We start from the raw sequence: 16,067 nt of genomic DNA, 5'->3' as shown, positions 1-16,067 counted from the left end.
CGAAATCTCGGAATGAAGAACTTATCAACACCAATGTGATGTAGATAAGCAGACATTTCTTTATGGACGGCCGGGTGCGTGAGTGAGTCCCCTCACGATCGACGCACACCATGGTTCAAAATCATACACCTTGTATAGAACTCATTCATACATATTCATTAAATATCCATGCATAATCGTAAGATTTCCCATAAATCATTAACATACTCTCCTCTCGTACCCGATTCTGCGCAGTAAAGGTTAGAAAGGTCCGGAAATGGGTCTGGGGTACGATTTGGGTAGGTGGTATGTGAGTCGGTGGTCTCGATCTCCCCCTGCCGGAATTACCTGCCACTTGAGGTAACTGTTTCTTGGCCGGCAACTATGGGTTGCTTCACTCGACTCTCCCCAGTTCACATAAATTCTCATTTTGACATTTTAGTACATCCTCCTAGGTTACATATAAACAATCATCTCAAATCTTAAGTCTGTTATCTAAGTTCTAAACATTCCTACTAGGTGATTCTGACCAATTCCTCCGGCCTTGGTACGGGGCTGTACAGAGGGTTTTCTATAGCCGCTTTTTACTATAACTATAAGTTTCATTAAAATATATTTTCTTATCCTCTTATATTTCTATTACATGATTGATTTTATAAAATCAAATAATCAATCAAATAAAGTCAATCAATCTTAACTTATTAGCAAATCTATAACAGCAGGGGGACCTAAGCCAAAACCTGAGCTAGAATTCAGGCACTTTAGGCTGCTCCAGTGGTTCAAGAAAGGCTTCAGACTGAAAGATCCCGCACTATGCCATCTTAGCAGACTTAAGGAAGAAACTCAGCATCCTGGAGTTCAGCTGTAAGCCTTGTGGTCTCAGTTGCCTTTGCAGCAAGGGATATGTGTGTTAGCAGTACACTTAGAGCTTATCTGGTTTCAGTAGCGAGGAGGCTGGTTTTCCGTAACTGCTCAGTATGCTTCAGGTGGGGCGTCTTTACAAAGCTGAGCTCTTGGTTTGATGGTGGGAACAGGTGAGTGCTGCTCTCTGGAGACCGTAAAGCCCCGTCTTAACAAGGCGCTGCTGCAGGCGGTGAGCCCTGGAGCACCCCGGTACGGAGCCCTACGTTAGGCGCAGGTGGTGGCTGAGATGCTCTGCCTGCTTGAGGCAGCGCTCGGGTGCGCGTGTCGCTGTCAGCAGGCTGCTGGGGTATCGCTGTCAGCAGGCTGCTCTGCCTTGCTTGGGCTCATACTTCTCAGCTCCCGTGCAGTCGTCTCCGATTGCAGCGATACAGACAGCAGATTTTTCTCTCCGGCTCTGTTTTGTGAGCTTTGTGCCTTCTCTGAATGGATTTCAAAGCTCGTTTAAGTGCATGGGAAGGAATTCAGAAATCATGTTTTATATGCAGCATCACTTTCTGAGGGTGCAAACTGATCGCTAAGTTACAAACCAGCCCAAGGGCTCCGTCAGAAGTTAGAAACCAGCCGCAAAGTTGATGTGCTGAGGGAAGAGAAGGGTCCCGTATCTTCTCGCGGAGCATCTAGTGCTGGTGCCACCCAGCCCGGAGTCGGGGACTGGCTCTGAGGCTGCCTGGAAAATCCAGGCGAACCGAAGGAATTCTGTACTGACATGGCAACCTCTCCCCAGGCCGTGAGACCAGGCTGCCCCTGCGCATCAAAGGGAGCGGCATAGGGCCCCAGCTGCGCTTCAGCTTTGACCAGCTGGACATCGGGAAGGTTTTTGTTGCATCAGCCCCCAGCTACGAGGTGAGCAGTGGGGCTTGCTGGGGTTGGGGTGGATCCTGATGGCCCCTGGGGCAGCAGTGAGCTTTGTGCACCTGCTGGATTTCTGGCAACACAGGCAGTTATGTGCACGCATTATTTGATGTAAGTTAAATGTGGGAGTTTTTGCAGAATCTGGATAGTTTTGATGGGGTCTGAAAGGTGTGTATGTTGTCCACAAAGCCCCGATCCCTGCGTTTTGGCAACCTCCCTTTGAGACCAGCTGGGAGGCTTCATGCAGAAAATCCAGCCCTTGACACATGAAAGCAACACCGGGTCAAAAAGGTCAGGATCCAGAGGCTTTTGTTTCAGCCCTAGATGCACTGCGCCCTGGTACCCTGGCGGTTAAAAAGCAGCTGGAACAAAGGTGTTGTGTTCCGACTCGAGTCCGTTGCAAACACCTTTCAGTGAAGCGCAACTTGCTGGATCCTGGCGCCGGAGGGAAGCCGGGCAGCCTCCCCGCGCAGAGCTGCCCGCGCAGGCACCGGGAGCGCTGTCCCTGCTGAGCAGCCTCCTGCCACCCTTCAGACCTGGTGCCCCTCTGGCTCTATGAACAGAGCAGGGCAGTTCTGGAAATGAAGCAAAGGAGCTTTCTGGGTATTTGCCTCCCCCCGCCGATGGTGGCAAGTTTTCTCAAAAAAAAACCAACCAAAAAAACCCCCAAGATACAGCAACTGGAGGCGGTAGAAAATGAGGCAGTACATGGTGCCAGACACTTTCAAAAGCTTGACTATTGCAGGGAAGGACACGTTAAGGTGTTTTCTTGCCAAAATATTGTGCACTGTATGTATGCATTTTTTAATGCTGATTCTTTATTGATTCTATATATATCAATGTGTTGGTTTCATTACTGGAGAAAATGTGAATAAGTAGATGATACTCCAAGTGCTGTATTAAGTAGCCAGACTGGAGGTAAACTTCCGTGTAGGATCCCTAAGTGCAATTTGTAATTAAGGTGTAAAACATATGAGTAGTTTCCAAGTTACCAGTGCAGAATTTGAATACAGGAATGTTTTCAACAGCAGCTGCAAAATTAAAAAAATAAGGGCTGTACCTCTGCTTCTGTCTCAGTTTTTCTGACAGGTTTTGCGAGGACAAAACTTAGGGAAAATAACTGCCAAGCAGGTAGATAAGTCCACAGAAATGGCCGGATTTCACCTGCAGCCTTCGGAAACTGTAGAGCTTTGCTTTGGGTAGGTTTGGTGACCACCAGTGTGCTGATACTCACAGGCAGGTGTGGGCATTTCTTGCTGAATCTCAGCAAATGCTGCAGGATTGTGTAGCTTGTTGGAACAGTAAATAATGGTAAATTAGTAGATGATGGCTGTGAATATTTATGAAAGAGATTCTTTAGAGCAGGTGGAGCTGCTATGCCCCTCACTCTCATCCTTTCTTGACATGTCTGGTTGAGCAAAGACAAAGAGACTCTCAGATCAAAGAAAAGAACAAAATGCGCCTCACTGACGTACCCTAGCAGAGTCGGGGAGTGCTGCTGAAGCTGGTTATGGGGCTGTCCCAAGGTATTTTCTACATCCAGTAAACTTGCTGGCTGTAACGGGAGCTGAATGTGTTTTGCCCTTGGCAGGACTGGGCTCATCTGGAGCGGGAGCAGTTAGGTGACGATTCGCTGTAATGCTGCGACCGCCCTTTGCTGCTCTTTGGGGCAGGTCTGCATCGCCTTGGTGATGCTGACCACATCCTCAGCCCTGCAAGTCCAAGCGGACTGCTCTGTGTCAGTGGAATAAACCCAGAGTGACTCTGTTTATGTGAAGTTATCACTGGGGTTTTTTGCATGCAAAAACCCAAAGGCAGAAACTGTCCTGTTGTGTTTTCTTTGGCTTCAGCCAAGCAGCAGCACACAGCATCTTCTGCCTTTTGTAGAAGTTTAATTAGAAAACAAGTCAGCCTTCTGTAAGGAAAGAAGATTCCTCATGTATTTCCATTTTGCTTTCTTGCTGCTGCAGGTGATCCTGTTTAACAAAGGAGTCATTGATGCCCCCTCCAAGTTGGTCCTTCCGGCGACCGCTCTGGGCTCCTGCTTCTCCTTTCTCCCCCAGGAGGGCATCGTTTTACCAGATGTCCTCCAAGTCATCCAGATCTCCTTCAGTTCCACCGCCCTGGGGCAGTTCACAGAAGGATTCCGGTTCAGTGTGGATGGGTCCCCTGAGCCCGTGACCTTGACCGTCAGGTGAGGAGGGTTACAGGAGCCTGGGGGGTGCCTCCACAGTAATTCCCACTGCAGACTCCTCTCCTCGAGATGGCATCTGCCTCCTTGCTTTCTGTCTTGCCTTTGTTCCAAGGACCCCTGTCCAGCCCTTATCTCTCATTCTCCAGCCCCACAACTCAAGCTGTTTGTTTCAAATGCTTTTGAGATGCCCACCCACCGGGGCAAGCCGAGCCTCCCTCTTCAGGGGGGGTTGTGCACTGGATTTAGTTCTCCAGGGAGGGAAAAACTCCCAGTTCTTTTGAGTGGAGATGAGCTGGCTGGTGGGACATGGGGCTGCAGAGGAAGGAACAGCGGTGGGAGTGCAGGTGGTTCCTCTCCTACCTTGTGCTCCTTCCTGCTCTGCGAGGACCCCGATCTCCCTTCAGAAGCACTATTGGAAGATGTGGCTGTTGCCATAAAGACTGCCCTCTTCCCCCGTTCTCTTGCAAGCTGCGCTGTTACCGGCTGTAGCGCACAGGGCTCTGGGCTGGCTGCTTGGCCGAGCCCTCTGGGCAGTCCTTCAGGTCTGACTTCCTTGAGCACAGCTCCTGTGTGCTCAGCAGAAACGGCAGTTATTTCCCCCCTCGCTGCAAGGCTCACCCTTGGCAGTTTCCCAGTGTGAGACCCAGTTGTGGCTGGTTTGGAGGCAGTTTTCTGTTGTCTTTTGGCAAGTGCTATTACGGAAAGCATGTCTGCTCCCTTTGCTCCATCCAGAGTAGGATGCTGGGGCTTGGCAGGTTAAGTCTGATTATGTGAGGTCCTTGGAGAGGGAACCTCATTGCCAGAAGGGATTTGCTACCTAACTTGTTCTCAGGAACGGATTCAGCTCCAGGAATCGAGAATTAGCATGGGATTGAAACTCCTGAAAGTCAGATTTTGAGTGCTTTTTGATTGTGCAGTCAGAAGATGCCCAAACCATAGGTGATCACTCTTTGCTTGGAAACAGACCTGACGAGGTCCTGAACGCTTGTTCTTTTGCTCTTTAGAAAGGGATGCTGGAACTGGGACACCACGGGTGAGTGCAGGTCCCTCCTGCGGGAGGCTGGGGTCTGTTCATGTGTACGAGAGACCCGGTGGCAGTCCTGTGAATAAAACTAGGAGGCACGGGTCACTGTGCTCCTTGATCTGTATTTGTTTTTTTCAGCAAGAGGCAGAGCTGGCATTGATTGGCATCAACCATGAAATTAATGAATGTTGTGCAGCTTCAAGTGCTGATTTCAGTGGATGTTGGTGAGTTTGGGAGTTTGGAACCTCTCTGAATTTAGGGATGGGCGGGCTGGTGTGGTGGCTTCAGGACACTCATGTTTGGTGGTGCAAATAGTCTTGCTCTTGGATGTGTCAGCCGGTGCACTGGTGACAAGCTGATACTTTCCTCCAAGATTCCGCCATCCACTGTGTAGAACTTGTGCTGCGTTTCTCAGTAGATGTCTGGGGCTCCTGTGGATTCGTGCCTCAAAATCCTGCACGCATAATGGTAGTGTGGAATAAGGTCTGAGGAAGATGTCCATCTAGCCCGTGGAAAGGCCAGTTCCAGCAAAGAGATACCAAAGCAGGGAACCTGTGGCTGAGAGGGCTAGTTACAATGAACCTGCTTCTGCATGGACAGCTCTGCCCGTCACATGACAGATGGGGAAACTGAGGCACAGAGCCATCACTTGTTCAGGGTCCTTCACTGGGCCAGCAGCAACCTGGGGGTGTACCCTGCCTGCCCTGGTGCCCTGAGCCACCTCAGCAGCTGCCACCTGCTGACCACGTTGCTTTGGCTGCCCCTGTGCACAGGGATGCTGTGCCGAGCGCAGGGGTGACGGGTTGATTTGAAACCCACCGTGCTGCTGAGACCAGCTTCTATCCGTCCCGGTGGTAACGAAAGCCGAACACTTTGCAGTTCTTTTTAACCAAGCCAGTTCCTCCTCTGCCTTTGTCCTTACAGGGGCTGTGTCATCGGACCGACTTTCCCTTTCCATGTACCTTCCCTCCATTCGGCGACGTCTCCTTTGGTGAGTGTGCCCTGGGCTTGGACCGCTGGTGGGGAGGTCTGTGCCTTACTGAAATGAAGCGCTTTGGGAGCGTCTGTCACTTGTGTTCCTCCACAGCAGCCTTCAGGGTGTTAGAACCAGGGCTGCCGCTTGCTCAGGTGGTATTTTGCTGCCGTGAGATCAAACAGGACCAAAGGAATAGAAAGTCAGGATTTTCCTGGTGCCCTCAGAGCCTGCTCAGCCCCAACCTCCCAATCCTTGGCGGCAGAATGATGGTGAAAGCCCTTGTCCCAGAAGGGCCCAGGGGATGGGGCTGCAGGAGAAGGGAGTTGGAGCCACACGCTAGCCTGTGGCTGCTCAGGGTGAACGTTCCTGTTGCAAGGCGAGGACACCACTTACCCACTTGACCTTTAGTGTGAGCTGTTAATTTGTGCTGTGAGGGCTCCTCGTTATCACCTGCCCGGTAATAAGCCCAGGCAGTAGCTCGGCATTGGTTTGGGCAGTGATGTCTCCAGAGATGTGGGCTCCTTCTCCTTCCCCAGCCGAAGCACTGCTCCACTGACGGAGCCGGTGGCTGAGCACCCAGAGCATCTCCACTGAAATGCAGATTCTGATTCTCCATCTCGAGTCTCAGAGAAAAGGCTTTGTACTGAGATGATCTAAAGTTTACATGTGAAATCAATTGGGGATTGATTGAAGGGCCGTGATCATTCTGTGCCCAGGATGCCTCTGTGGTTTCATGCGGTTCGTGGACTTTCTAGGAAATCTCAGTACTTTCCCTGAGCCACTTCCCCCTCTCCCTGCATCACCACTCGGCCACTTCTCTGCTTCCTTTTGAATAAATAGACCCACAAGAAACGCACCGGCAGAAATGCGGTTGTGTAATAGGAGGTTCATCCTACTTTAATCTGATTTCATTAACAAGGCCTTTTCAGCTGAAGGCAGCTATTGTATTTTTGCTTCTTGTCACTGTGCTGCTGGCTGTTGTCTGCATCTGGTGACTTCGGTCCCATTTGGGGCTGTGCAGTGGGTCAGTCGGTGCATGTCCTTTCTGTGCCCCACCCCCGCCTCCCTGCCGGAGTAATTGCTGGCGGTGGGCAATGGTCACTGCTGCTGGGCACAGAGGAACTATCTGCTGTGTCTGCAGGTGGTTTTCCTCCCTGTCTTTATTCAAATAGCACTTGGTAAGCAGGGCATGGGAGGTGTCTTCTGGCAGAGCTGGTGTCCGCTCCAGACCAAGCTGCGGGCTGGTGTCCTGCCTCTGCAGAACAGCCACCCCCTCACCCAGTGTGGTTGTACCACTGGTTTTCCGTTGTGGAAAGCAAGTGTCAGAGCTGAAGTGATGTCAGGCTTTGTGGGCAGTAATCAAAGGCAGTGTGGATGTGATGTCCCCGTTTGTTAGGTAAGGTGAGACACAGTTCCTGCTCATTTCTAAGGAAGCATCAGGTTTGCCTGCAGTGAGGTGGGCCGAGTTGTCATGTGCTCAGTCTGGTTGCCCAGAAACAGGAGATGCCTTAAGGGTCCTGCCTAGAGAAACTGCATTAGAGTGCAATGCATCATGTTGTAGTGCCCGGTCTCATCCTTTCTTTTCCTTACATGACAATGCCCTACTTTCATATATTGAAAACTGGGGGAATGTTCATGGAGTTAATGGGGGATTTTACAGACTGAATTTTCAGAATAAATGCTCTGTCTGGGTGCACACTGATCAGTGAGAAAGAGTTGGGGCTGGTTTGGGGGCAGGTGAGAGAGCTCCTCACAGGTAGAGACAGCTCTTCAGCACCAACGGCACTGCCCATTGCCAAGGAAGCAAGCTGTGCCATCCATGGAAAAAGCAACTTCAGTCACAACTCACTCCTCCCTGAGCTTCTCCATTACCTCTCATTCACACTGAAAAGAGATAAACAACAAGCACCGGTCTATCCTAACAGGAGAGTCACACCAGGAATCACGGGATAGCCGGGGACTTGACTGATATTTGTCTCACCTTCCCAGGCTTTCCTCGCACCCTGCCGTGTCGCCTCACTAACACCTCCTTGGTTCCCATGACTTTCAACCTTCGCATCCCTGGCGAAGGCTCAGGACAGCGCAGCGTCACCAGTTTTGCTCAGATATCAGACAACACTTGCCCGTCCTGGAGAAAGGGAGCCCAACATCACATCAAGCCAACTGAATTCACCATAATGCCCTGCAAGGGGACCATCCGCTCCCAAGGAGCCCTGGGGATCCAGGTATGGCACGAGCCCGGCCATACGTGCTTCAGCAGGTGGAGCTGAAGCTTCACTGGTGCGCAGGAGGGCTGTAGTGCTGCTGGCTTTGGGCATAACGCAAGTAAGAGATCGGTGTTCGTGTTAGGTTTTTGTGAGCTGGGGTACTCTGGGGCGGAGCACCGTTTTGTTTCCAAAGTTGTAAGCCAAGGATCGTGTACCCTACGGTGAAGCACAGAAGCCATGCGTGTGTGTCTGAGCTGCTTAGAGCAATTTGATTTAAAGTGGGCCGAGGAAGGATGGGGACAGAAGGTGACTGTTAAAAGAAAGATGTCATTGCATAAAGCAGTTTGCTATTCTTCCCGGTCTTATCTTTCCTCTCGTGTGGAGCAGAATGGTTGCATCCACTGCAGCGAGGACTGGAAAAGCTCCAGCAGCCATGAGCTGCACAGCTGCTGCTGGGCCACGTTTTGCCCTCGGCTTCCCACTGTAAAGCTGGACTCATTCTGTGAAAGTCAACAGATTTCCTCTGGATTTATGCTGTTGTAGTCGAGAGTAAAAATTGGTCCCAGTGGCAAGTAGAACATGAATTGTGCTTTAATTTAGCTTACATATGCCCTGGTATGCAAGGCGTACTTAATAAATCGGATATCGCCAGAAGAGTTTTGTTACTCGGAAAGACAGTGGTCTACACGTGGACCAGCAGGAGAACTAAGGCAAAATATCGCTCCCTTTCCTGACCGTGGGTGAGAGCCAGAGGACACCATGCGTGGCTGATGGCTTCTGGCAGTGATTAAGTATCTGACGCTCTTCTCCTCTACCAGGTCACCCTGTGTTCCAACACGGTGGGGCGATACGAGCTGGCGCTGGTGGTGGGCGTGGATGGTGTTGGCCAGGAGGTGTTGGCGTGCCTCTCACAGCCAGGTACCGGCGCTTTCCTTGCAGCTGGCCACCTTTCCCCGCGTACCCATGCCCAGCACGCTGCCTGGCGTGGGGTGTCCTGGCTTCAGCTCCAAATGAGAAATGTTGCTTAACGAGCTAGTTCTGCCCAGCTCGCTGTGAGCACAGCCGTGCTTTGAAAGCAGCCCATGTTGAGAGGCACCTGTGCTCAGTGCTCAGGGCCATGCCTCTGTCTTTTTTTTTTTGGTTTATTTTATTTTTAAGGGAGCAGTGATTATATTCACTATTGGCCTGTTGTCTGGGACGTGAGGAGTAATGAATCTCCAAAGGACTGCCCCTGCTTCTCCCTGCAAGCGGTGGGCTTGTGCTGGGTTGGCCCAAAATGCAGCATTTGTTTGGAAGGCGGCGAGCAGCCTGCTGAAAGCTGGGGTCTGGCTCAGTTAATGAAGGCGTGTGCAAATGGGAAAGGGGCTTACGGCAGGAGTGGTGAGGGGAAACTAGTCCTTGGTGTGGCAGGTGAGCTCAGGTTTCTCTGGTTCTCTTGAGCATGAACGTTCCCAGACTTAAGCCAAAAGCTGCAGCGTCGTTCAATGCCGTTGCGCCGCAGCGGGTGCCAGTTTAATGACGAGAGGGACGCAGTTGCTGGTGCTGTTCCCTCTCCCCGGCAGAGTCACCCACTGGGTGCCTGGGCTGCAATTTTGTAAAACGAGTGGGAATGGGAAGAGTCAGTGTGTGGGCTGGTGTGTGGAGGACCCAGGCAGCTGCAGGAGCTGGGAGAGGCTGGTCACCCAGCGCGAGAGGCAGGCGGTGCTGGTGCCCTCCATCGCGGGGGCAAGCGGCTGAGGTTTCAGGCAGGGCGAGAGCGGTACGGGAGAGGAGGGAGTTGCTTTTACTGAGATGCGGGAGTCTTGTTTTCCTTGAGCTTTGGGGAGCGCTGGTCCTCAGCGGGAAGGCTCCCGCAGAGCTCGTGCCTTGCTGGGACTGTGGGAGGGTCCTTGCCGGCCTCCTGGGGCAAGGGAGGGGCAAAGCTTGATGAGAGAGCACTGGGGCAGGGCACTGGGCAGCCTCTGCCACGGGAGTCTGGGGCTGCCCCTCCTTTACAAGAGGCTGTTGAGTAAGAAGAAGTTAGAGGTGATCGATTGCCGTAGAGGTAGGAAATGTCTATCTGGCAGAGACAAATGCCTTGTGTCTGTTTCATGCTGTTTGGGGAGTAAACAACTTCTACATTCTCTCAGTGTCTCTAATTCCCTTTGGTCATCTCTTCACCCGGATGTGTCGTTCCTCCACTGCCCGTGCTCAGCCCTGTTCTGACATTTGGACGGTGCTTTCTGAAGTTCCCTTGCGAGTGGATGCTGACCCTTGTGAACGACAGCGATCTTCCAGGCTGCTGTGGAGTCCTTCCTCAGGCTTGGCGTCGTGTTCGCCTCCTGCCCTCAAACGTCGTTATCGAGGGGTTTGTTAGGAAAAAAACGGGGTTTGGATAAGACCTTTGCTGTTTTATATTCAAACCTAAAGTTTTGGAGAGAACGGGAAGCTACCTGAATATGAACTTCAGGAGCGGTTTGAACTCTTCAGAAAGCAGTTTCGGTTCTAGTCTTTGGGGTGCTTTCATGCAGGAGAACTTGGAGGGTTGTGAAAAGCTGCTGCAAGGAGGCCGCCAGCACCGGAGTGGGCGTTTGCGAGTGCAGCAGCTTTTGGACCCTGTGAGGATGCTAATTAGGCCCATACAAATCTTGCTCCTTGTGTTGTGCCTTTCTGCTTTCTCCTAGGGATTTTTAAAAATGTGGGTGAATTGCCGTTGTGGTGGATGTTAAGAAGCTTGGAGTTTCCTCAGAGGTCACTCTGAAGTTGTCTTTGATTCTGTCCCTTATAGGAGCACAAGGAGGATGCTGCTGTGTGGTACTCCAGCCCTGTGCCGTGTGGGATTATCCAGCCTCACAGCTCGGTAGAGATCCCGTTGACGCTGGAAGCCCAGGCGATAGGAAGGCAGGACACTGTGGCTAGTGTCTCAGTGTTTGGGAATGAAAGATCCCCGCTGGTGAGTGCTAGGCGAGATGCGTGCCTTTGTGTGACTCATCTTGGTGGGCATAAAGTGTACAGGGGTTCTGCCAGGGAAAAGGAGAACGTGACAATACGTGGCTGGTGCGGACACGGAAAGAAGGGATTCATGGCATAAGTAGCAGCTAATGCCTAGAGAAGGGTGGTGTCCTCTTAGGTGGAAATCTAAGTGTCTGAGATGGTGTTTAATTACGGACGTGTGAGGCGGGATAACAAGCCCAGTCTGAAACCCAGAGCAATTCCTGGGTCTCTCGCTCTCCTGCGTTACGAGATGAGCAGCAACCGCTGCTTCATTAGAACTCTTGTTCGGGAGCGCACGGGGACATCGCTGAATACCACTAAAGCAAGAGCGGTGTAAGAGACCGTGCTGAAATGATGATTTCTGTAAAGCTGGATTTAAGCTTTCCTGAAAGTCAGGTCCATCCCGCCTGAGAAATATCCATCATATCTCTTTGCCAAAAGCCCCAGCCAAAGACGCATGAGACTCCACACTGCTTGCATCTGGAGCACAAGCTTTTTTTTCTTTTCTTTTTTTTTCCCTACCAAGCTTGAAAAGGGGTGAGGCAAAGCATTCCTGGACTAAAGGCTCCTACAGGACATTTGCATTCAGGCATATACAGCAGCAACAACAAAGTGCAGGCAAGAGAACGTTGTATCTGGTGTCCTGGCTTCCACTGGCTGAAATCGAGAACAAATTTAGTTAATTAAACTTTAATTTAAAAGGATACTAACTTTTGAAGCAGCTGTTTTAAAATGTCTTGTCCTCTCTCTGAGCACGGAAGGGGATATCAGAGGATTCCCGAGAACGTGAAGCTTTCTGTAACAGAAAGGAAGGCTGACATTTTGAAAACAATTGCAGGGATATAAACTTTTTATAAACCGAATTGAAACGATGATGCCAAATCCCTTGGATGCCACTGGTCATCTCAACCCTGGCTGCTGGGGATGTGCATGTAAACCAGTCAACAGCAAGGCCAGGCAATGCAGGCTTTGCAGGGAAGTCTCACGTTTGACAAAACAGTTGCTTGCAAACAGAAGGCATGCTTCCCCGAAAGAGGAGGGTTTCTCCCCACTGGAATAACCAGTTGTTTAAATGTCAGCTGGATTTTGAACTACAGGTACCTTGAAAAGCTTTTACGCTTGGGCTAACAATTTATAAATTGAAAGTTGACCTTACCTTAATCTTTTCTGTTTGGACGTGAACGTGTCAATGTTTTGCCCAAAGGGCGAGCATTTCAGCTGGAGAAGCGTAGCTGTGCCTAAAGAAAGGACTAGATGCGTTGCATTTTCTATAGGTCTGTCTTCTGGTTGCAGTGCAGTTCCAGTAGTTCCCTGGTAGCTGACGCACCCAAAGCTTTCTGGGCTGGCAGAAGAGCTGGCTGTCTTGTTACGTGTCCTGCGCTGGTGGCAGATCCTACCCGTACGGCTGCAAGTCTGACCTTGGGAATCGCTGCAGTGTGTTCCAGTAGAACTTCAAAGCTCGTTCTTGCCTTAGGCTGGGGTGCCCAGTGTCGATGCCTGGTCTTTACCACCGTTTCAGGCAGAACGTGGTACAGATCTTTCATCCAGGCTGTGCAGAGTCCCTCCACAGCTCCGTTGTCGGGTATTTTGTTTGCAGGTGAACGCGTGCCAGCTCCAGTCTGGCGTGTGTCATCTGCATGAAGGAGCTGGTAAATCCCAGCGCTGGCGTTACTGGTGGCAGAGCTGCCATCGCTTGTTGCTGCCTTTCCCTGTGCCATGTTGCCTGTAACGCTGTTGCATGGCATTTTCCTTGTCCCTTTTAGAACCCTGTAGATGAAGGGGTAGCGTTTCTGAAGCCCTCTCCTTGGTGGTGAGGATGCGTGGTGTTAGTACACAGGCTGACAGAAGGCAGCTCTCCTGGGCATCCTCCAGATGTTGTTCCGCTCATCCCCAAAGGGCTCTGCCCTGCCTTTGCTGCTGCTGTCCCGCTGTCACCGGGAAGCTGAGCTGGCTGGCGAGGCGCAGCTCTTCCCTGCAGCTCCTCCTTCCCGGGAGCTTTGGGCAGCATCGCCCAGACATGCATCATCGTGCATGGCTTCAGTTCCTTATTTTGGAGGCCCCAGCCTTGGTAGGTGAGGTTTTTGGCTCTTAGTTGCACGCAGCAGTGCCCTGCCAAGGGATGAGCATTTCTGGATGCTGCTGCTTCTGGCTGAGTTGGGCTGGTGATTCTGACAGCGGTCAATACCACTTCCTTGAGCCAGACATCATTAAAGGTTTTACATCGTGGAAGCTGGTTTCTTTTTCGGTTAAATCGTACTCTGTGCCCTCCAGTGAATCATACGGCGTCTGGTCAGTGTTGGGAGTTCTATGCATTCAGATCCTGTTGAAGTGTTGAGGTGTTTGGAACCAGTGAAATCCACCGCAAGAGTGCACAAATTCTCGTTGTTTTTAATGATGTGGGAAGGTGGTTTAGCAAAGGGATCTGTGTTCCTCCTCCAGTAGTCTGTGCCAGTTCTGCAAGGAGAAAGCTTTTGGTTCTGACTGTCAAGAGAAAAAACACCACTTGAATGATGTAATGAATAATTAATGCCTGTTATTCATGCCATACCAGGAATACACATAAGCACACATCAGAGGCCATAACTTGCACGATCTCTGCTCTGAAGAGCCTGCTTCGCTTCTGGCTTGTGCTGGTTTTCAGAGGTGCATTTTTGGGAATGTCAGAGAAGTAACTGTCCAAGTGTCGCTGTGCAGCAGCAGCGGTCAGGGAGGTTTGGGGCAAGGCTGAGCGGCAGAAGGAGCGGGAGCAGGCACAAGGCAGAGAAAGGAGAGCTAACTGTGGAGGAGGTCTGGAAAGGAGAGCGTGGGACCCAGGGTTTCTCTGTCCCCTGAGAACGGGAGCTTGTGGCTTTCAGATGGGGTCACTCCCGAGCCTGCACTTGCCCCAGGCCTTCTGTTTCAGCCTTGCAACACTGAAAACTTCCAACAGCCGTACTTATCGCCCAGTCGAGGAGGACACTTAGAGCTGTCTCATATTTTTTAACTTCCCCTGCTTTTCTTTTTTCTTTCCTACCTGCTTCCTGGAGCAGAATATCTGTTTAGTGAGCATTGGAGAAGAACGGGTTGTCTACGTGCATCTGAGTGAGATAAATTCCAGCAGTATTGAAGTCCTACAAGATGCGTCCAAAACTCTCCACCTCTCCAATCAGGCTGTCATCCCTGCTTCCTTCTGTGTAGAGATGGTAAGTATCTGTGGGACTATTTCCCAATGAAAATTGACTGGTCTGTAGCAGCCTGTGGCCTGATTTTTACATGCAACGTTCCCATATTGCTGTCTCGGAGAGAAAGCAAGATATTCCGTCCCAACGCAGCGAGAGGAGCCTGGCTCTGGGGGCAGTTTTAGCTGGGGCACCCCTCAGTAAAATAGACAGCTTGCATAGATGTTTGTGCAGAAATGAGTCTGGATCATCTTTACAAGTTTTCCCTCTGTTTTCTGGACGGTATTTAACGGAGAGTCGTGTCTTTGGAGCTCTGAGATCAAGAGGCCCCTGTGGCCCTTTGCTCCTGGACGGGCATGGATTTCCCGACGCTTTCCCCATTAGGTCTGCGTTTGCTTTGTGTCAGACTGCTGTTTGTGACAGAGTCTGGGGTGTGAAGTTTGTCCTCAGCCTGCCTGTGGTGAGGTGAGTTTCACACCTGCTGGGGGCCCAACCAGCTGTGGTGTTGCACAAAAATATAACGGTAAGGGTTGTGTAGCTACAGAGCGTGTGGGCTCCGTCGCGTTGCAGGGCATCTCCGGAGGCCAGCCGCAGGGAAAGGCCGTTGAACTGATGGAGGCTGCAGCTGACAAGCTGCGTGGCAGGTGGCAGGAGGCGGTTGGGTCGCTGCCCTGGCAGGGGGGGGCAGGGCTGGTGCAGCCAGGGAGGGCTCCTGTGCGGACGCTGGGTGGGATGTGCCGCTCACTGGAGGTGGGATCTGTGAGGGGCTTAAAAACAGGGTTGGGAGGAGGTTTGTTCTGCTCCACGCTAGGTGGGCTGGATTTGTGGAGCTGGTTCACCCAGGCCTGGCTCTGTGGGCTTGGTTGGGTCTGCGGGTAAAGCATCAGGCAGCGTGCGAGAGGCCAGGCTCAGCCTCCTGGGCCAAGGGGGAGGGGGGCGAATTTCCTCCTTGCTGCTTTTCCAGCTGTTTGGGGGACAACAGTAACCTCCAAGTGGGGGAGGGATTCCCAGGGCAGCTTTCTTTGAATCCACCATGAAAACCCGCTTTCCACCTGTGGCGAGAGCAAGCCACCAGGGATGGCTGGTACTGGTGTTGAAATGATGGGTTTGCATGCCTGTCGCAGGCAGTGACCCGCAGAGCTGTTCGGGTCCTGCTGCCCCGGTGCAATGCCTCCCTCCTCCCCGGGCAGCTCGCGGTGTAGCCGGGGGGCTTGCAGGGTACATCTGCCCCTCCGTTGCCTCAGGGCCCTAACCCATGGGACTGGGCAATAAAGCCTGTCGTGCTTCACCGCCATCTCTGCCAGTCCTGGGGCTGATCAGTCACTAGAGCAGTAATACGAGGCGGCTCAGGGACGGTTTCTTTCCCTGCAATAAAGACGGGCTCTGCTTGAGCAGTGGCTTGGACCAGATGATCTCCAGAGGTCTCGCCAGCCCCAGCCGCTCTGTGACTCTGTGTGTGTGATGATCCCCCCTGCTGACTCCACGGGGCTGAGTTCCCCCATGGTGCGCATCTCTGCTTTTCAGGGCAGCTGCTGCTCTCATGGAGACGTGCCAGGAGGCAGGTCCTGGGAACCTGCTCCATCAGCCGCTTCACCAAAGGCTCTTCAGACAGACTCCGGGCACGGTGCTGCTGAGGCTGCCTGATGGGAGCAGCGCGGGCGTGGGCGAGATGTGCCCGAGCTGCGCCCTGGCCCTCAGCAGCTGCCTGCTCTGCCGCTCTTTTGCTGCCCCAGTTGAAGTTTTGCCCTTGGCTGCCTTACGCTGCCTGGCAGCTCCTTGA

The 16,067-nt window shown here is 52.0% G+C and overlaps 1 pseudogene; it reads left to right on the top strand.

The window, feature by feature from the left end:
- LOC129737201 (hydrocephalus-inducing protein homolog) overlaps positions 1–16,067 on the top strand; it is a 67,827-nt pseudogene extending 51,760 nt beyond the window's left edge.

Source organism: Falco cherrug, chromosome 12 (genome assembly GCF_023634085.1).
Source record: "Falco cherrug isolate bFalChe1 chromosome 12, bFalChe1.pri, whole genome shotgun sequence".
In the NCBI taxonomy this organism is placed as follows: Eukaryota; Metazoa; Chordata; class Aves; order Falconiformes; family Falconidae; genus Falco; species Falco cherrug.
This window is presented reverse-complemented; position numbering and strand designations above follow the sequence as displayed.